Source organism: Equus asinus, chromosome 18, assembly GCF_041296235.1.
Source record: "Equus asinus isolate D_3611 breed Donkey chromosome 18, EquAss-T2T_v2, whole genome shotgun sequence".
NCBI classification, from domain to species: Eukaryota; Metazoa; Chordata; class Mammalia; order Perissodactyla; family Equidae; genus Equus; species Equus asinus.
In genome coordinates, this window is record NC_091807.1 from 3,227,698 (window position 1) to 3,249,260 (window position 21,563).

The following is a 21,563-nucleotide window of genomic DNA, read 5'->3' on the forward strand; positions in this document are numbered from 1 at the left end:
TTTATTTGTTTGTTTATTCTACTTAAAAATAAAACACATACTTTTAAAATTTCCTGTTAGAAAATAATCCTAGAATAAGTGCAACCCCAGTGTGCAAGGCAGTGGGTTTAAAGGTTTAGATTACCGCCAACAAAAATCAGTCTACCTTTTTATCTATCTAACCTAATATTTGTGTGTGTATACATAAAATATATGATCCATAATCTGTATTTTCTGTATATATACACACACACGGTCTCATATTCCTATTTGAAAATAATCAAGCTGTGATAGACATCAAATTTTTTACTAAAGGTTTTGGATTTTCCTCTGCACACATAGAAACTTGTCCCTTGGAATTAGGCCTGAGCACATGAATTGCTTTGTCCCATGAAATGTGAGCAGAAGCATTTAAAAGCTGGGGTGCAATTCACTTCACCCCTCTTCCAGGCGGGGCAGGCTGGTCCCTGAGTGAAGACGACATGGCAAGAGCCCTTTCCCAATCTGCGATGGACATTTGCTATAACAAAAAAAGAAACCTTTCTTGTTTAAAGCACTAAGATTTGTTGCCACAGCTGATTCCAGGCTTTCTTGGTTGTCTCACTCTCTTTATATCTCTATTTCTTTCTCTCTCTGCTTTTCTCTTCCTCATGTTTTTCCAACCAAATGTTTACAGAGCATAAAACAGTGTAGTCAGTCTTTTTTCTAAATTAATGGTATAAGATGGAACCATAAAATCATGGCTAGTTGGATTGCAGTTAGAAAGACAGCAGTGCGCATTTTTTCTCTCTATGTACATATGTCTCCTTTTTTATCCCCCGGAATCCTATCCATGTACGTCTCTCCTCTCTCCAATCCGATGAGTGCTTGATCAGTGCCCACTTCCCGGGGCCTTTTAATTGAGCTATGTCAGTGGAGACCGAGCATGAGAAGCTGATCAAGGACGAGGCATGGAGAGAATGGGAACACTTGGCATAGAAAAGCCTGTAAACATCTGAAACGGCCTTAGTCGGTCTTGGAGTCTGATATCAGTCTTATTACGAGATAATAAAATCAATCAATAAATTATTTCTAATTTGTCACCATCTCTCAAAATCCATGGTCCAGTCTATATTTTAAGATTAGTGTTACTACAGTTGCATTTCTAATTTACGGTGTGGCCCAGGCCACACCTAACATCATTTAAGGCAGGATTTCTCAGAAGCAGCCAGGGCGTTTTTTGGAGGGAAGGTAAGTATTCTGATGGGCACCCTGAGCACTGCAAACACATTTTGTCATGGTTCCCATGATAGCATCAGTAATGAGAAAGTCAGTGGCAACGTGGACTCAAACGCAAACACGTCTGAAGGATTATACAAGATCTAAATGTTTCTTTCAACAGTTGTTTTTGCTGTTATTTTGTGATTCCAAGTGGCCCTAGAAACACGTGGGTTCCCCAAGTGAATTTAAGAGTCAAAATGGATGATACAGCACAAAGGTGTCCATGGACCTCACGGTAGGAAGGCTTTGGTCCCCTCACAGTAATAAATAGCACAATCGTCCCGCTGGCAGAGAAGACGCTGCTAGCGCTCTGCTTTGAGGAGACCTCTTCTCCTCACTCGTGTCATGCTTTTATTTTCTTTCTTGGTGTTCATTTCTAGACCCACTAACTGACATAAGCAATCTTAATTATTTGGTTCTGAACACGTTTCCTGCGGAGAAGTTTATATTCTCTCTGTGCTGTAGCACATTGCAGTCATTGAGGAGCAGCCGTGCCTGCCCCGGGGGAGCCGAGCGTCAAGGGGGCTGCTGTCCAGACAGCAGGCCACGGCCGGGGCGTGGAGGCCCACCGCCAGGGGTGCACTTGCTTCTCTTCTGCTCAGCTCACATTTCATCTCTATTCTTTCTCTATTTTCCTCCTTGAAAGAGTGGAGATGCATTGTGGTTCCACTCCCATTGTGGTTCCAATTTCTACTGGCAAAAATAACTTTCATTTTAACTGAAATATTCGAGTTGTGTATTCACTGCAGGTTGGGCTTTTTTTCTCATTTTATTCATTTTCGGATTCTATTTTCACGAAATTATTACCCTTGTAGGGAAAATTGTTTTTATGTGTGTGTGCATTTAATGATATTTGGAATTAACTTCTATAGGGCATAGAAATGTCCCTTCACTTTAATTACCTTAAATGATGTGAAGGCCACAGAATTGATTGTAACTAAGAAGGGTTTAATTAAAAATAAAGTACGTGTAATACTTTAAAAATAAATTACTTAAATTATTTTAAATATCAAAGAGTAAAGGGATTAGGAAATTGTTTATCAGTTTCTCAAAAAACAGACCCTGAGGAGGTGTTGAGCACGCAGGAGGTTTATTACGGAGCACCCCCGGCCCCACGCCTGAGGAGAGGAGGGAAGGAAGCAGGACTGGAAAGGAGGAAGCCAGCTGCAGCGGGGACCTCCCACGTCTGCACAGGTGGAAAGGAGTGACTGGGCTGAGGAGACAGTCAAGCCACGCTTCAGACCTAACACATTCTAGCTGACCCCACAAGTTGTTTGGAGCTTGAGTGCCTTTCAGAGTTGCCCTGAGTTGGGTCAAGATGGTCAGACCTTTATTTTCCCACCTCTACCAGTCATTGGGTAATGTGGGCCGCTCAGAAGTAGGAACGTGGCCTTAGGGAAAGGTGGCCCCAGGCAGCAGTGCTGCGTCTGAGGTGACCCCTGCAGAGCGACGGGAAGACTCTGTTGACACACCTCCAGCAGCTGGGGTAGCAAGCCCTTCGCTGAAGGACCACCTGGATACTGCATCAGTGCGCATGTGTGTATGTGTTCATATAGTGTGTATGTACGAATCTATGTTTACCTCTCCAAGTAGATTTGAACAAAGATATCCAATAAATCTACTTAAAATTTTTCCGAAACTTAGGTATTCCCTTGATGTCCAATAAGAGCCTCTTTAATATTCTATATTGATAGTTTATTAATTTGCTATTTTGTCATTTTATACAATTTCACCAGTAACAACCATTATTTTTGAAATGAAAAATATCAGAATGAAAAAATTAGAAAAATATTTTGAATGAGACAGACAAACTACAGCCTAAACCAGAGTTATGCACAAAGAACTTCACCTAAGATTTATTTTATTAAGTTAAAATGGCTAATGGCTAATAGTCTAATGGCTAAAATTAGCTAACATTGTCAATGGCTCGTAAATAGAAACGGAAAGGCATAACAACTATTAAAAACTGAGAAAACAATATGAATTCTGATTCAATGGCAAATATAGACATTATTGTTATACTCTAATATTTTGGGCAGGAAAGTGTAGGAAGAGATGAAATGAGACAGAACTAAAATAGAATTTTGTACTTGTTTAAACCTTAATAATATTTAGAAGAAATAGCTTTCTCAGAAGAGTGCAGTAATGGTGGGGGAAAGAGAAATAGGACACCTTGATGTATTACAAATATTTCATTCTGAGTCATCCTTCTCCAGCTCTGAGCTCTTTGGGTGAGTTCCTTTCCTTCTTGGGGAGCGGAAGAGTCAACAGAACTAATAGCCAAGGAAAGGCAGTGGGGAGAGACTTTAAAAAAGAAGGAAAAGGACTAAGTATAGGAAAAAGGGAAATTTGCAAAGAGAGAAGAAAAAGAGAAGGATCCATCGACAAAGATAAAAAAAGAGAAAAAAAAGGAGCAAGCAGAGAATGGGAGAAGACAGCAGAGAATGTCATGCGACTTTATAGCATCTTCAAGGCAATTCTATGCACGTGCAAATCCTTCCGCCAAAACACCCGTCTGGCAGCTAACCCAGCTCCTTCATTCATCCCTGGTATGATTTTTATGGACAGCTTTTCCTTTGCAGGAAAAGTGAGATATCTAGGGGTAGTGTGTGGTTAAGAAAAGTGTTGAAACAGGTGTCACTAGGTCTTACTATTTTTTCTGGTCTTTTAGCATGACACAAATCTCTGCCTTTAATTTCAACTCAGAAGTAAACTACAGGTGCAATACTCGAAATGTCTATAGCTTAAAAATATCAAGTAATAGCTTTACTGTTGACTAAGTTAAGAAAGGACGCTGAGAGACGGGCATTTCATGCTTAGCAATCTCCTTAGAAAAGGTTAAGTAGACAATCTCTGGAGACTCTACCTGGGAGGGAATCAAGCTGCACGAATCTTCATCCAGGTATGTAACTTTATTACTTAACTGCCAGTTTCCTCATCTATTTAATTGGTATAACAGTCTTCATGCACGTGGTTATTTTGAGATTAAAGCAGATAATGCTTTTAAAGGATTTAGCATGAGGCCTGGCACATGGTACTTTGTCAATCCATTTTATCAGTTAAAGTTACTGCCTTAGATATTTTTGAAGAGATTTAAAAATCTAACATGAAACATTTGAGGAGTTTACTGATTCTAGCTACTGTCAATATTATCTACTCATTCTCAGTACTGGCTGGTAAAATGCCGCTCTCAAGATGTATGTCAGGTTGTTGTACTAACAACTTGAAAGGTGCTTTAAACATCGACGTTTGAGGATACATACTGTCCATAAAAGTGGACTTTACAACTTCACACAAAAGGAGAAAACTTATGGATGCTTGCATTCCAATGACTTTGATTTTGTAAGGGAAGCCCCTCTAGAAAAATGCGGAGACCTCCTGTGGAAAAAAACATGTATGTCTGGGGTGAATTTGAGTTCAGTGAAAGTCTGTCGCGGTGGGGGCGGAGGCCGCTTCCAGCATGTTGCAGCACAGAGGAAAAGGGCGACCAGGCCCAGAGGCCAGACGCATCCAAAAAGGCCTGGAATGGGACTTGTTGATTTTTAAAAGCGATGCTCGTGCTTCAAAGTAATATATAGTAACGAGGATATGTAAGAATTTCAAATTTCACTCAAAATGTTGCTTCTTCTCCAAATGGGAAAAAGCATTTACTCGCATTGCCTTGAGGTAACACTTATACTGAATACGTATTAATTTTAAATCCCCAGATGAATAGAAAGGACATTTTCTCTTTTAAGAACTTTCTAGGGCAACTTTTTAAAGAGCCCCTTTAATCTTTGCCAATATGCCTTTTCTTTTTTTTACTTTTTATTAAGATTATGAATGTTTACAACCTTGTGAAAATTCAGTTGTACATTATTGTTTGTCAGTCATGTTGTAGGTGCACCCCTTCACCCTTTGTGCCCTCCCCCAACCCCCCCCTTTCCCCTGGTAACCACCAATCAGTTCTCTTTGTCTACATGTTTCTCCTCCACCTGTGAGTGGAGTCATACAGAGTTCGTCCTTCTGTATCTGGCTTATTTCACTTAATACCCTCAAGGTTCATCCATGTTGTTGTGCATGGGACGATTTTATCCTTTTTTATGGCTGAGTAGTATTCCATTGTGTATATATACCATATCTTCTTTACCCACTCATCAGTTGATGGGCACTTAGGTGGCTTCCATGTCTTGGCTATTGTAAATAATGCTGCAATGAACATGGGGTGCATGGGACTTTTGGAATTTCTGATTTCAAGTTGTTTGCATAGATACCCAGTAGTGGGATGGCTGGGTCATATGGTATTTCTATTTTTAATTTTTTGAGAACTCTCCATACTGTTTTCCATAGTGGCTGCACCAGTTTGCATTCCCACCAACAGTGTATGAGGGTTACTTTTTCTCCACAACCTCTCCAACATTTGTCACTTTTTGTTTTGGTTATTTTTGCCACTCTAATGGGTGTAAGGTGATATCTTAGTGTAGTTTTGATTTGCATTTCCCTGATGATCAGCGATGATGAGCATCTTTTCATGTGTCTGTTGGCCATCCTTATCTCTTCTTTGGAGAAATGTTTGTTCATGTCCCCTGCCCATTTTTTGATCAGGTTGTTTGATTTTTTGTTGTTTTGACCTGTGTGAGTTCTTTATGTAGTATGGAGATTAACCCTTTGTTGGATATATAACTTGTAAATATTTTTTCCCAATTAGTGGGTTGTTTTTACGTTTCAATCCTGTTTTCCCTTGCCTTGAAGAAGCTCTTTAGTCTGATGAAGTCCCATTTGTTTATTCTTTCTATTATTTCCCACGTCTGAGAAGACATGGTGTCAGAAAAGATCCTTTTGATACTGATGTCAAAGAGTGTACTGCCTATATTTTCTTCTAGAAGCCTTATGGTTTCAGGTCTAATCTTTAGGTCTTTGATCCATTCTGAGTTTATTTTTGTGAATGGTGAAAAAGAATGGTCAATTTTCATTCTTTTACGTGTGGCTGTCCAGTTTTCCCAGCACCATTTTTTGAAGAGACTTTCTTTTCAGCATTGTATGCTCTCAGTTCCTTTGTCAAAGATTAGCTGTCTATAGATGTGTGGTTTTCTTTCTGGGCTTTCCATTCTATTCCATTGATCTGTGCACCTGTTTTTGTGCCAGTACCATGCTGTTTTGATTACTGCAGCTTTGTACTATGTTTTGAAGTCAGGGGTTGTGATGCCTCCAGCTTTGTTCTTTTTTCTCAGAATTGCTTTAGCAATTCAGGGTCTTTTGTTGCCCCATATGAATTTTAGGATTCTTTGTTCTATTTCTGTAAAGAATGTCATTGGTATTCTGATTGGGATAGCGTTGAATCTGTAGATTGCTTTAGGTAGTATGGACATTTTAACTATGCTTATTTTTCCAATCCGTGTGCATGGAATGTCTTTCCATCTCTTTATGTTGTCATCAATTTCTTTCAAGACAGTCTTGTAGTTTTCGTTGTACAAGTCTTTCACTTCCTTGGTTAAATTTACCCCAAGGTATTTTATTCTTTTTGTTGCGATTGTGAATGTGATTGTGTTCTTGAGTTCTTTTCTGTTAGTTCGTTATTAGAGTATAAAAATGCTACTCATTTATGTACCTTGATTTTATACACTGCAAATTTGTGTAGTTGTTGATTGTTTCCAATAGTTTTACAATGGATTATTCGGGGTTTCCTATGTATAAGATCATGTCATCTGTAAACAGTGAGAGTTTAACTTCTTCATTGCCTATTTGGATTCCTTTTATTTCTTTTTCCTGTGTAATTTCTCTGGCCATCACCTCCAGTACTATGTTGAATAAGAGTGGTGAGAGTGGACACCCTTGTCTTGTTCCTGTTCTCAGAGGGATGGCTTTCAGTTTTTGCCCCTTGAGTATGTTGTTGGCTGTGGGTTTGTCATATATGGCCTTTATTATGTTGAGGTACTTTCCTTCTATACCCATTTTATTGAGAGGTTTTATCATAAATGGATGTTGGATCTTGTCGAATGCTTTCTCTGCATCTATTGAGATGATCATGTGGTTTTTATTTCTCATTTTGTTAATATAATGTATCACATTGATTGACTTGCAGATGTTGAACCATCCCTATGTCCCTGGTACAAATCCTACTTGGTCATGGTGTATAATCTTTTTAATGTATTGCTGTATTCGGTTTGCCAAAATTTTGTTGAGGGTTTTTGCATCCATGTTCATCAGTGATATTTGCCTGTAGTTTTCCTTCTTTGTATTGTCCTTGTCAGGTTTTGGGATCAGGGTGATGTTGGCTTCATAGAATATGTCAGGGAGTGCTCCATCTTCCTCAATTTTCTGGAATAGTTTGAGAAGGATAGGTATTAAATCTTCTTTGAATGTTTGGTGAAATTCTCCAGAGAAGCCGTCTGGTCCTGGTCTTTTATTTTTGGGGACGTTTTTGATTACGGTTTCAATTTCTTTACTTGTGATTGGTTTATTCAGATTCTCTATTTCTTCCTGCTTCAGTTTTGGGAGGTTGTGAGAGTTTGAGAATTTATCCATTTCTTCTTGGGTGTCTAATTTGTTGGTGTATAGTTTTTTATAGTATTCTCTTATGATCTTTTATATTTCTCTGGTATCCGTTGTGATTTCTCCTCTCTCATTTCTAATTTTATTTATTTGAGTCTTCTCTCTTAATTTCTTAGTGAGTCTGGCTAAGGGTTTGTCAATTTTGCTTATTTTTTCAAAGAACCAACTCTTTGTTTCATTGATCCTTTCTACTGTCTTTTTTGTTTCAATTTCATTTATTTCTGCTCTAGTTTTTATTATTTCCCTTCTTCTACTGGTTTTTGGCTTTGTTCATTCTTCTTTTTCTAATTCTCTTAGGTGTCATTTGAGACTGCTTATGTGAGATTTTTCTTGTTTATTGAGGTGAGCCTGTATTGCAATGAATTTCCCCCTTAGGACCACTTTTGCTGCATCCCAAATGAGTTGGTATGGAGTGTTTTCATTTTCACTTGTCTCCAGATAATATTTGATTTCTTCTTTCATTTCTTCAATGATCCATTGTTTGTTCAGTACCATGTTGTTTAGTCTCCACATTGCCCCTTTCCCAGCTTTATTCTTGTAGCTGATTTCTAGTTTCATAGCATTATGGTTGGAAAAGATGCTTGATATTATTTCAACTGTCTTGAATTTGTTGAGGTTTGCTTTATTTCCCAAGATATGGGCTATCCTTGAGAATATTCCATGTGCACTTGACAAGAATGTGTAACCTGTGCTGTTCTTGGATGGAGTGTTCTATATATATCTATGAAGTCCATCAGGTCTAGTTTTTCATTTAATTCTATAATTTCCTTGTTGACTTTCTGTCTGGATGATCTCTCCATTGGTGTTAGTGAGATGTTGAGGCCCCCTACTATTATTGTATTGTTGTTGATGTCTCCTTTTAGTTTTGTTAATAGTTGCTTTACATACTTTGGTGCTCCTGTGTTGGGTGTGTGTATATTTATAAGTGTTATGTCTTCTTGGTGGAGTTTCCCTGTTATCATTACAAACTGCCCCTGTTTGTCTCTCTTTATCTGTTTTGCTTTGAAGTCTACTTTGTCTGATATAAGTATGGTGGCACCTGCTTTCTTACGTTCATTATTAGCTTGGAGTATCATCTTCCATCCCTTCACTCTGAGTCTGTGTTTGTCTTTGGGGCTGAAGTGTGTTTCCTGGAGGCAGCATATTGTTGGGTCTTGTTCTTTAATCCATCCTGCCACTCTATATCTTCTGATTGGAGAGTTCAGTCCATTTACATTTAGAGTGATTATTGAAATGTGGGGGCCTAATGCTGCCATTTTATCGCTTGTTTTCCAGTTCTCTTGCATTTCCTTTGTTTCTCATCCCATGATTTTTGGACTACAAATTCAGGTAGGTAGATTTCTATATTGGCTTTCTTCTTATTTGTAATTTGTGTCTTTATTCTTGTTATTTGTTTAGTGGTTACCATGTGGTTTGTATAAAACATCTCATAGATGAGATAGTCCATTTTCTGATAGCCTCTTATTTCCTTCTATTAAGCCATTCCATCCCTTTCCTCTTCCCCTTCTAAGTTGTTATTGTCAGATTTTTTTTCTTCCTTCTTGTGTTGTGAGTTTGTGGTTAAAATGACAAGATTATATTTATTCTTGGTGTTTCCCTTCCTTTTATCTTTAATGTTATACTTAGCCTTTTCTAACCTGTTCTGATGGAGAGCTGAAACTTTCTGATTTTGTCTTTCTACTTATCTCCTTTGCTCTGGGGTTTGTAACCCTTTTCCTTTTTTTGTTTTCTCAGGTATGAGGGTCTTCCTGAGCATTTCTTGTAGGGGAGGTCTTGTGGTGATGAACTCCCTTAACTTTTGTTTATCTGAGAAAGTTTCTATTTCTCCATCATATTTGAAGGGTATTTTCACTGAATAGAGTATTCTTGGCTGCAAGTTTTTGTCCTTCAGAGTTTTGAATATATCATTCCACTCTCTTCTAGCCTGTAAGGTATCTGCTGAGAAACCTGCTGACAGCCTGATAGGGGTTCCTTTGTAGGTTATTTTCTTCTCTGCCTTGCTACCCTAAGTGTTTTCTCTTTGTCATTGACTTTTGCAAGCTTCACTACCATATGCCTTGGGGTTGGTCTTTTTACATTGATAAAGTTTGGAGATGTATTAGCTTCTATCACATGGAGTTTCATCTCTCTCCCTAGGTTTGGGAAGTTCTCAGCCATTATTTCTTTGAACAGGCTTTCTGCCCCCTTCTCCTTCTCTTCTCCCTCTGTGGTACCTATAATCCTTATGTTGCATTTGCTAATTGAGTCAGATATTTCTCAGAGAGTTTCTTCATTTCTTTTTAGTCTTAGTTCTCTCTCCTCCTCTATCTGCAGCATTTCTACATTCCTATCTTCCAAATTGCTAATTCTGTCTTCCATATTATTGATCCTACTGTTCAGAGTCCAGATTTTTCTTAATCTCCTCCATTGTGTTCTTCATCTCCAATATTTCTGATTGGTTCTTCTTTGTAATATCAAGCTCTTTTGTGACATAGATCCTGAACTCGTTGATTTGTCTATTTGTATTCTCTTTTAACTCACTGAGTTTTTTAATGATGGCTATTTTGAATTCATTGTCACTTAGGTTATAGATTTCAATGTCTTTGGGATTGTTTTCTGAGTACTTGTCATTTTCCTTCTATTCTGGAGATTTAATATATTTTTTCACACTGCTTGATGGCATGGATTTGTGCCCCTGCATAGAGATAGAGTTTAGTTACTGTTTCCACTTGCTTCTACTGGAGTGTGTGTGGGGGAAGCAGCTGTTTAATCTGCACTGACCCAGGATCCCTGTCATCTGTTGACAGGGACCTGGGCCCCTCCTCATGATCCCAGTGGCCCTAAGGAGACTCTTGTCGGCTGTGGGGACAGTCACAAGGGGGCATCAGGTTGCTGCTGCCTCCTGTCACAGACCACCTAGATGAGCTCCCTCCTTAGGGTCTGCAGCAGTGTTATGGGATTTCACAGCGACCGGGAGTAGGTTCACCTAGACTCGCAGCTCTGCCACCATCAGGGCACGCAAGATCTCACTTGTCCACTCTAGGCCACAGCAGAGCTATTGGTATCTACTCCAGTCTGTGGTTAGCTCACCCAGCTGTGCTACTTCTGCCTCAGGACCTTCCAGCCTTGTGATTGCCAGGTGGGGCTTCTCCACTAATGCTGCACACAGTCTTTTGCTGTGGCTGCTGTGGGACCATGGATTTTCCCCCTTGACCTCAGAGCAGTCTCTCTGGGGCTCCAACTGCACATTCACATGGTCCCTCTGGGTCTCCCTTGCCCGCTCTGGGCCACAACAGGACTTTGAGTGTTAGAGACGGCTGGCAGGTTGCTGCGCCAGCTGGGCTCCTTTTGCCCCAGGGCCTCCCAGCATTCTGAATGCTATGCGGGGCCTCTCCGCTAATGCCAAATAGAGGCTTTCCCTGCAGCTGCTGTGGGACTGTGGATTTTCCCACTTGGCTAAGGAGAAATCATGGGGGGCTTAGGTAGAGCTGTAGTCGCCTGTTTCCACCGTCGCACTGCTGATGCATGTGCATGCCCATCCTTGGTGCTGTGGCGATGCTATGAGCATGTCAGCCAGTTAAAAGTCCCTTGCAGGTACTAGGCTGTCTGCGAGTTAGAGAGTTTTCACCTATCTCCACCTCCTCCCAGGGGTAGTCCATCCACCTTCCGATGCATAGTAGCGTGGGTCTCTCAGGTGTCCGGAGATGCTGTGTGGATATCCTTTGTTAACCAATGAACGTCCAATTACTTGTACTTCGAAGAGGGAGGGAGAGACAAAGAAAACTGCTCACTCTGCCATGTTGCTGACGTCACTCCCGCTAATATACTTTTAAAGGAAAATACATGCACCTTTTAAATTCTACTCTTCTCAAGGTGTGAACCTACCCATTTCCATTACAATGATTAAAAGTTGTGATCGTCGAATAAAACAGTTATGATAGTACTGTTAAATTCTGTGTTTCTCTATGAAATCACACTTTTCCCTCCTGTTTAATTAAATCTTCAGTATCACCTCTTGATGGCTCCACCGTGAAATGCCTGATACATTTCAGGCTCCATTCTGGGCACTAAGGGGTATGGAATAACAAAATGAATAAAAATGATACCTCCTTTCATGGAACTTATGGTCTTACTTATGTATGAAGTTATTTTGACATTAGGCACCTATTTTTAGTATATTAAAATATACATAACATAAAATTTGCTAATTGAACCATTTTTCAATGTACCATTCTGTGGCATTAAGTGCATTCACATTGCTGTGCAACTATCACCACCGTCCATCTCCAGAACTGTTTCATCTTCCCAACTGAGTCTTCATACCTGTTAAACACTAGCTCCTCCTTCTCCCCTCCCGTCACTCCGGGCAACTACCATTCTACTGTCTGTCGTTACGAGGTTATCTACTCTAGGAACTTTTGTGTAATTTCCTTTTGTCCTTTTGTGGCTGGCTTATTTCACTTAACATATTATCTTCAAGGTTTATCCATGTTGTGTCATGTGTCAAAATTTCCTTCCCTTTTAAGGCTGAATAATATTATGTTGTATGTGTGACATTAGGTGCCTTTTACATTCATGGTTGCCAGCGACTTCCATTTAGAAATTTCTATCTACATTTGAAGGTCTCTGCTATGAAGTCTTTTATTTAAGGAAATAAACCTTTTATTTCAGAATAGTTTTAGATTTGCAGAAAAGTTGCAAAGATCATACAGAGAGTTAACATATGCCCACAGGCAATTTCCATTATTGTTACCGTCTTACATTAGTATGGCTCATTTGTCACAACAGATGAACTGACATTGATACGTTATTAACTAAAGTCTATATTTTACTTAGATTTCCTTAGTGTTTACCTAATGTCCTCTTTCTATTCATGATCCCATCTAGGATATCACACTACATTTAGTTGTCATTCTTCGTAGGCTTTTCTAGATTGTGACTCTCTCAGACTTTCCTTGTTTTTAAAGACGAGGCAGGTTTTAGGAGTACTGTTCAGGTATTTTGGATTTATCTGATATTTTTCTCATGGTTAAATGGAGTTATGGATTCTTTAGGGAAAACCGCAGAAGTAAAGTGCCATTCTCATTACATCATATCAAGGGGACAGGCCATCAACATATCTTATCATTGATAATGTTAACCTTAATCACCTGACTTGAAGTAGTGTTTGCCAGGTTTCTCCACCATGAAGCTACTTTCCGCCTCTTTCCAAGAGCAAGTCCTCAAGCATAACCAACATTTACTGGGTGCAGCATGATGCTGCCCTCCTTGAGGGACGAGTATTTATTTAGCTTATTTGGAATTCTTCTGTACAACAGACTTATCTATCTTCCCACTTCATTTTTCGCAATCCTTCATTTATATCAGTATGGATGAAGCCATTTTTAGGGGAGGAAATTACATCATTTAGTGTTTGCTGTGCCCCAGGACCTGTGTTAAGCATAGCTCCCATTAATTCATGTAATCCTGCCATAACCATAGTAGGGGATTATATATATAGTTTTCTTCACATTATTGATGAACAAAGTAAATCTCTTCTCTAGTAACTTTAGCTCTACAAGAAACATGTTATACATCTGACTATTTTGGCCATGTAACAGAGATTTTAAGTTGTGGTATGACTTTAAGAAATGGATGGGATTTTGCAATTAATTGTTTTTGTTTTCAGCAACTCCTGTGCTAAGAGCTTTAAACATGAGCCTCATGGAATCCTTGATAGCAATCCAACAAGGTAGAGATAATTGCAATTGTGGACATAAGTAGCTTTGCTAATCAGCAAAACTCATAACTGTCTAGTCCATGGTAGGAGCAGGGGTCTGTCTGATCGCAACCTCTCCCTTTACACCCAGAGTTTTCAGTGATCTTTACACCATAGGAATATAGATCACTTATATCTCATTTAAGCAGTGAATTTATAGAGAAGAGGTTAAAACAATGGGCTTGGGTCTCTTGGCTAGCTGAGAACCTTGGGAAAATTGCTTACCCACTCAAAACTTTTTTCTGTATCTATAAGTTGGGAGGAGGCAGCAGTGATAGTAATAATGGCTGTTCTTGGGATCAAATAAAGTAATTGATGATTAATTTGTATTCTTTGCATGGTGCCGGGTACAGAGTGGGCACTCACTTTGTGTTAACTGTCATTATCAATATCACTATTGTGTTCTTTACTTATTCCATATTTATTTGTGTGAGATAGTCATACTTTAGGTTGCTTGTCCTAGAAGACAAGCCTGAGACAGATTCATCTGTAAATGATTAGGGCCTGAGGCAGGCAGGGCGAGGAAGGGAAGAAGGTAAGCAAGGGCGTGATCAGGTGAAGTTGTGCCTTGGCCTGATCCCATGGAGAGTTCTGGAGTGTAAATTGCTCTACTAAGATTGTTCCACCTGATGGTTCTAGAGCTGGACTTTTGTACATTGTACTAGCTAATCATTGGCTATGGTCTATGGAGGGGAGGGTCAGGGGATGGAGGTGGCATAAAATCTCAGGCAAAAAGGGGAAATCCATTGACCATCTTTAGGAAAACGTTGTCCCAGGTGTGAAGCATAACCAGCAAAGTAGCGCAGAACCAATAAGAACATTGAAGGAGATCTGGGCAGGGCACCAAAAGTGGCCAATGCAGTCTTTTCTCCCCAACCACATGGTAAACTCTCTATAGACAAGACATTTAGTAGAAGTACAGATACTTCTCACTTAAACTCTGCAGATTAGAGCAATGAGCTTGCAAAAGAAAAACTGAGCATCATATGATTACTTGAAACCTTTTCCCTTCACAAACAAAATAACCCAGTTTGTTACGGTTATTGTATTTTTTACATGATTGTTTTCTTCACATTGATCTGTAGTAGAGAGGGCTTAGTTCTCTTCCTGGAAACTTAAATTTTTATCAAGAACTGTTCACAGAAATGTGTGGATGGAACTGCTACTCCAATAAAACATCGCAAAGGTCATACCGCTGTGGTTCTGTAGCTCATGGCACGTTAAACCCTCCTCCATTTGTTTAGTACCTGTTCTTGTCCCCACCCACAGACACTGTGATTCATTTGGTGTGGGGTGAGGCCTGGGTTTTAATTTGCTTTCAAACCTCCCCAGCCAAGATTGAGAACAACCAGATTGCAGTAAAAATTAGCCAATTGGAAAATCTCAAATTGCCTAACTCCTACAAAACGGAAGCAAGAAATCTGCCTCATCTTGAAATTGTGGTATTAGAAAATGTCAGAAAGGTGCATAATGACATTTTAAAAGATAATGGTTAAGAAAATATAAACCATTTTGATATACAATGAAGTGTTCAATCAAGATGATCCTGAAGATGCAGACACCCCATCACTTTTCCTTCTCCCTCCAAATAGGAGTGCTGGGTCTGAGAGGAGGTCAGTCAACCTCCGTGAGTGAAGGAAGTGTTAACTTAGGCGTGCAGATAGTGTAGTGCAAATGTTACAGCAGGGATATGTGTAAACATAACCAAAGTGAAATCTCAGTATATATTTAACAATTAAACACACAGCTAAATACAAATGCCTCAGGGAGACTCGAGCCGGTATTATTTAGTTGGTATGGTTAACCAGCTCTAACACAATTCTAGTCAGATGGAAAGGCAGTAAAATGCATGTCAAAATATTTTCCTTTCTGTGGAATTAACATTAAAAGTTTCAATAGCACATTGAAAACAATGAAAGCAAGTGAAACCGTTTTAATTACTCTATTGTCTGTTAAAGGAATGGCAATGTTTTAATCAGTTTCTAAATAATCTGTAATTTTCCTCCAATGTGTTCATCTGTCAAAAGTAACTCTTAGGTAGTGTAAGCTGCATTCATAAGACAAAATTTCCACAATTATCAAGATAAAAAAATACATCTTACATGCCCTATAATTACTTTTTAAAACATATTTGAGCTCTAACTTTTTCAGGGAATAAGAACATTGGCGATTGACAATACTGGAAAAAAAAGTTTGAATATAGAACCCCCAAAAATATATGGTGCTCGATTTTTTAAAAATTCAATTGTGATTGTTGCTGTAGTTCTGTGAAGATTATATTTTAAAAATGCCAGTTTTGTTTCTCCTGGCCACAAAAAGTTAAAAAAAGAAAAAAGAGCTACCATTATGTTTTTGCTGGCTTTTCTAAGTTTGCCAGATAAATGTCTCAATCGAAAGCTGTAGTTGTGATTTATTGGGTTTGAAATATGAAGCATATCTTTCATGTCGGAATTTTAAATGTCTTATTAAGCAACGGTAAGGTCTATTCAGTACTTAATCAAAACAAACCACAAAACAAGTATGTGCGGTACTTCGCTCTCTCTCAGGAACCACCAGCTGATGGAGATGGAGAAAGGAACTATTCTTACATTCTCTAATCGCCTTGTTTCGCTTTCCAGCAGTGTTTCCGAAACTACTGTCTCCCCAGATTTATGCATCTAGCAAACATTCAGATGTATGTAAATATATGTGTTTACAAAGCAACATTTTGTGCACTAGATCTATATGACAAAATATCTGACAAAGTAGCCTATGATTGCCCCCAATGGAATGAAGAGAGTGGGCCTCATTTATTTGGGGGAGATGCTGAAATGCAAGTAGCATATGTTAACTTGATTTTCACTTACATTTCAAAACACATTTTTCAAATCTTGTAAAAGGAAGAATGCTTGCATGTTTCTGCAAAAATCCATCATGGCTATTTTACATGTTTGGAAAATATTGCTGCTTCTTGTATTTTTAAAATAAAATCTAGTAATTTAAAAATGTCTATTCCACTTCTGATTTTTCCTTTCTGATTTTTCCTTTTTGATTTATTTTCTCTGTGACAACGACAGTGGTATTAAATGATGTGAGAGGAAATGCATTTTAAAATTATGGTATTCAGATTTATTAATCTGCTGGAAGAAATTGAACAACCAAGGTAACATGATAGAAACGTTACTATAATATTAACAAATATAATAAGTAAGAACTCTTTGAAACATATTGAAATATGGACAGGAGTGAATAAAAATGGACATTCTGTTCAAAAAAGCTACGAGCAACCCTGGAATGGTAAGTACAGAATTACACTCACCTGTATGTGAATTAAAGAGTTTAACTGCAACTGCCTATTTAATTGGTCTAGTTGTAACACTGCTGTTACCTCCCTCAGGATGTGCAGAATTGGATAAATGGAAATTCAGAGCTTTTATTAAATTTTAATTGTATTTTATTAAGGCAAAGAAAAAAAAGACTTTTTTGTGGTTTTATTATTATCATGGTAATTTTCCAAGAGAAGAGCTTTAATGGTTTAAATACTAATTATTCAAAGATAGATTAAGCTCTACAAAAAGAAAAATGGTTGCTCAGAGAGTTGGACATGCTGAGGAATAAAAGCTAACGTTTGATACAACAACCCATGCTGATCCTTTAAAAAGGAAAACAGTTGGATTAAGAAAAATCTGCATTTCATGAAAAGCCAAAGGAATATATAAAACCATAACAAGGACAAATACATATTCATTCTTTCATTCAACAAATGTTTATTAATCGCCTGGTTTGTGTACCAGTAACTTTTAATCACTGGGTTTACAAAGTCAAATTAAACATGGTCCTGCCCTTGAGGGGGTTGCGGAAGGCAGAGAGATGTGAATCGACAATAAGATAGGACGGTGCTGTAAAGGATTGGAGTTCTATAGAATTCTGAACAAACAGACCTGCAGAAGTGGAGAGGGGGAAGGGAAGTTTCTCCAGAAACTACTATGTTTACACTGAATTTTGAGGCAGTAGGAAGTAAATGTAAATGGGCCAATGACAGTCCAGGTGCAATGTAGTAAAGCAAAGAAAGGGCAGCAACTGGGGAAGTAGGCAAGAGCAGAGAACAAAAGGTCCCATTTGCTAAGATAAGGAGTTTGAAATTTGTCCTAAAATTTAGAAGGAGCCACCGGGAGGGTTTTTTGTTGTTGTTTTTCCTTGAATTGAGGTAAAACTTACATATAGTGAAATATACTCACTGAAGGCTTCTTAGTAGGCCAAGGATACAGTGAAATTTGCATTCTAGAAAGGTGAGTTTGGCAGCAGTGTGGGGAGTAAACCATCTCCCACCTGCCTTTACAGCAGTCGGCTTCGTATACCACGTGTCTAGACATTTCTTGCTCACCAAATGTCTCTGTGCACCCATACTTTTCCTGCCCCCTTCAGTCAGGCAGGCCATGTGACTAGAAGGGTCAGTGAACCGTGTGAAAGGATAACAAGATTTGGCAAGGGCTCCTCCAGCTTTCTTTCTTCCCTTTGGTGCAAACTTAGAAGGCTGTGCTCTGGGCGCAGCCTTTGTCAACCTGACTCTCTCAATGACCCTGGGGAGTGGGGTTCGTTTAGCCCCACCTCCCGCCTCTAGCCACATATCTTTGGCAGTTACAGCATGAGTTGAAAAAAGGGTATTTGTTCTTGTAACACAGTCTAACCTAACATGACTAATGCATTCTGGTCACTTCCTTTATTCTTTGAAGAGTTTGGTCACTTTCCAATGGTGGGCATGTCGTAATTCTTGGCAACTTTAATATCTGTGCTGATGGCACTTTCAATATTTCAGCCATTCTGTTACCTGACTTTCTCTTGCTAAAACAATCTTGTCCTCCACTCTACCTTAGTCATTCACTCCTGTGATTATACTTACACTAGTTTTTTTTTTTTCTCTTGAGGAAGATTAGCCCTGAGCTAACATCTGCTGCCAATCCTCCTCTTTTTGCTAAGGAAGACTGGTCCTGAGCTAACATCCGTGCCCATCTTCCTCTACGTTATATGTGGGACGCTACCACAGCATGGCTTGACAAGTGGTGCTATGTCCACACCCAGGATCCGAACTGGTGAATCCCAGGCCGCCCAAGCCGAATGTGCGAACTTAACCACTGCACCACTGGGCCATCCCCAACACATTAGTTTTATGTGATCACCAGAATTTCAGTTTTGAGCATCTTCCACTCAAATTCTTATCTCCTATCTTTCTTGCCAACTCCATATAATATCCCAACTCATATTATTCTTCAACTTTGTCAACTTCATTGGGGCTTATAATCTATTGATCCAACTTTTCACTATTCCTCACCCCCTTCATATCCTCACTTTCTTATCTCTGTATGTTATGATGACTTCCTTGCAAAATCCACTAACTCATGTGTGCTGTTTTGGTTTTTCCTGCTCCCCTAGAAAAACTTCAGTTCAGCTGTGCATCTCTGCCTCTGAACACTTGTAAATGAATGTGGCTGGAACAAAACAACCTAGCGTGATGATTGCTCTCACTCTCAGTTCACAACTTCTACATCTGTATGTTTCCCTTGCCATTAATTTTCCTACAACGTTTAATTAGTATTTTAAATCTTCTCCTCTCTTCTTAAGTCTCTACCACAACAGCACTAAACTCATTCATAGATGATAACCTTGCTTCTTATTTCTCTAGGAAGTGATTTGCAATCAGAAAAGACCTTTCTCAAGTTGCAACCACCTGTGACTACAGCCCGCCTCTGTACCCCAGGTTCCGCATCTGCAGACTTAACCCGCCACAAGGTTGAAAGGCCTGCAATGGTTGCATCTGTACTGAGCACGTAGACTTTTTTCTTCTCGTTATTTCCTAAACAATACAGTATAACAGCTATTTACGTAGCATTTACATTGTATTAGATATTACAAGTCATCTAGAGATGATTTAAAGTATACAGGAGGATGTGCCTAGGTTATATGCAAATACTACGCCATTTTATGTAAAGGACCTGAGCATTCTTGGACTTCGGATCTATGGGAGTCCTGGAACCAATCCGCCTGCAAATACCAAGGGATGGCTGTCATACATTCTGCTTTTCATCCTGTAACTGTGAGTAAGCCATCTGTCATCCTTTCCTAGGGGAACTCCTTCACGTTTGCACTTGATTTCAGTCCTCCTTGCTTACGCATGGATATTGCTCCAGGAATTGTCCCAGCTCTCTGGAAGGATCAAATTCTCCCTGTTGAGTCATTCTTGCCAACATGCAAAGATATTGTATCAACTTTAAACACTTTTTCTTGACCCTGTATTTTCTTACTGTTAATACCCCAACCTCAGCTCCTCTTCACAGCAAATCTCAAAATTTTATCTATGGTATTTCTCTCCAATTTCCCTCTTCCCTTTCTTTCTTGAATTCAGTCCAGTTAGCTTTTACCCCATCAGTCTACTGAAACTCTTCTCGTCAATGCCTCCAAAGAGGGTCGTGCTGCTGAACACGAGCCAGTTCTCAGCTCTCAGATTTCCTGACCACTTTCTATTCTCATATTTATTTCTACAGCCTGGATTGATTTCCTCAATTCTAGATTTTTAAAACCAAGTTGTCCTCTTGATTTTTTTTTTACACAGTATGTTAAAAATAAAAATCCCTCTGCTTCTCCCCATCTCTACCATCATCTCTTGCTGGATTGTTCAGTCTCCTAATGTCTTTCTCTAATTCAGTGCTGAGCTCCCTCTGGTCTATTCTCGAAATAGAAGTCAGAATGCTTCTTTTGAAACTCAAGTAAATCATCTCACTACTCTCTTAAAAATCCTCCAATGGCTAGCTTTCTCAGAGTAAAGTCTTTAAAACAATTTGTAAAGTTCTACGTTTTCTGGTCCCCAACATTTCTCTGATTTCAGCTATCTTTCCTCTTCCTCACTCACCCTGCTCTGGCAATGCTGGTCTCCTTGCTGTCACTGTAACATGCCAGGAAATCTCCCTGCTCAGGGTTTTCGTACTTCTCACTCCCTCTATCCTGAATCTGATTCCCCAAGATACCTGTAGGTCTAGTTCCTTTCCCTGCCTTTAGATATCTTCTCAAACGTCACCTTCTAAGTGAGGTCGTGTCAAACCACCCTAAACACACATTTTTATTCTCTTGGCAATCTTGTGAGTTAGATTTATTATTCCACATTAAAGTTGAGGGAAAATTTTCACAAGATATCATTCCCATATTAAGAAGGAAGAAACAAAGTCTCACAGAATGAAGACTAACTACAGTGTCACTTATACCAGGGAGTCTAAGCTCTTTGCGTATATTGACTCATTTAATCATCATAAGAACTCTATTATTATTCACAGATATCAAATAAAGGTCCAGAATCACACAGTCACCACGCTGCATAGACAGCTCACACAGAATCTTGGCATCAACAGTCTTTCTTTGCACTCTCTGACCTCCTGATATCATCATTAAAATCATGCAAAATCACCTTATTGATCATAAATAGGTGCTTAGTGATTGATTATATGTATTTTTCCAGTTAAATCTTTCCTCCTATAATACTGTATTACCTTGACTATAATTTTTTAAAGTAGCAAACTATTAAAAACCAGAATAATTATAAATTCTGAGTTCTTGGCATCTCCATATGGTCTGTTTTGCTATACTTTAGTCTGTGTTGTAAATTTGTATCACAATCCTGTTTTCTTCAACAGATAGTCTGTTTCTTTTCTTAATATAGAGCTGTTTTAGAAATGTCAAGACACAACTTCTAGAAAACGCTCTTGCAGAATTTTGGACTAACTTCTTTCCATCTTTTGAAATACTATTTGTGCATCTAGTTCACTATCACAACATCAATCGTGCCCAACTGACAATAGTTGGAATTGCACAAAATCACACACTATTTAAAAATGCAAAGATCCTAAATCAGGGGTTGGGGAATCTCTCTAGCCTGGTTATAGGAGTGGCTGTATACCATAAAATTTTCTTGAAAAAGTACATATTTTAAAAATTTATTTCAAATTTGCAATAATTTTAAACATCACTTGGCTGTTCAGATTATATTTTATTTGCAAATTTTTTGGACATAAAATATTTTTATTCGTGAAAT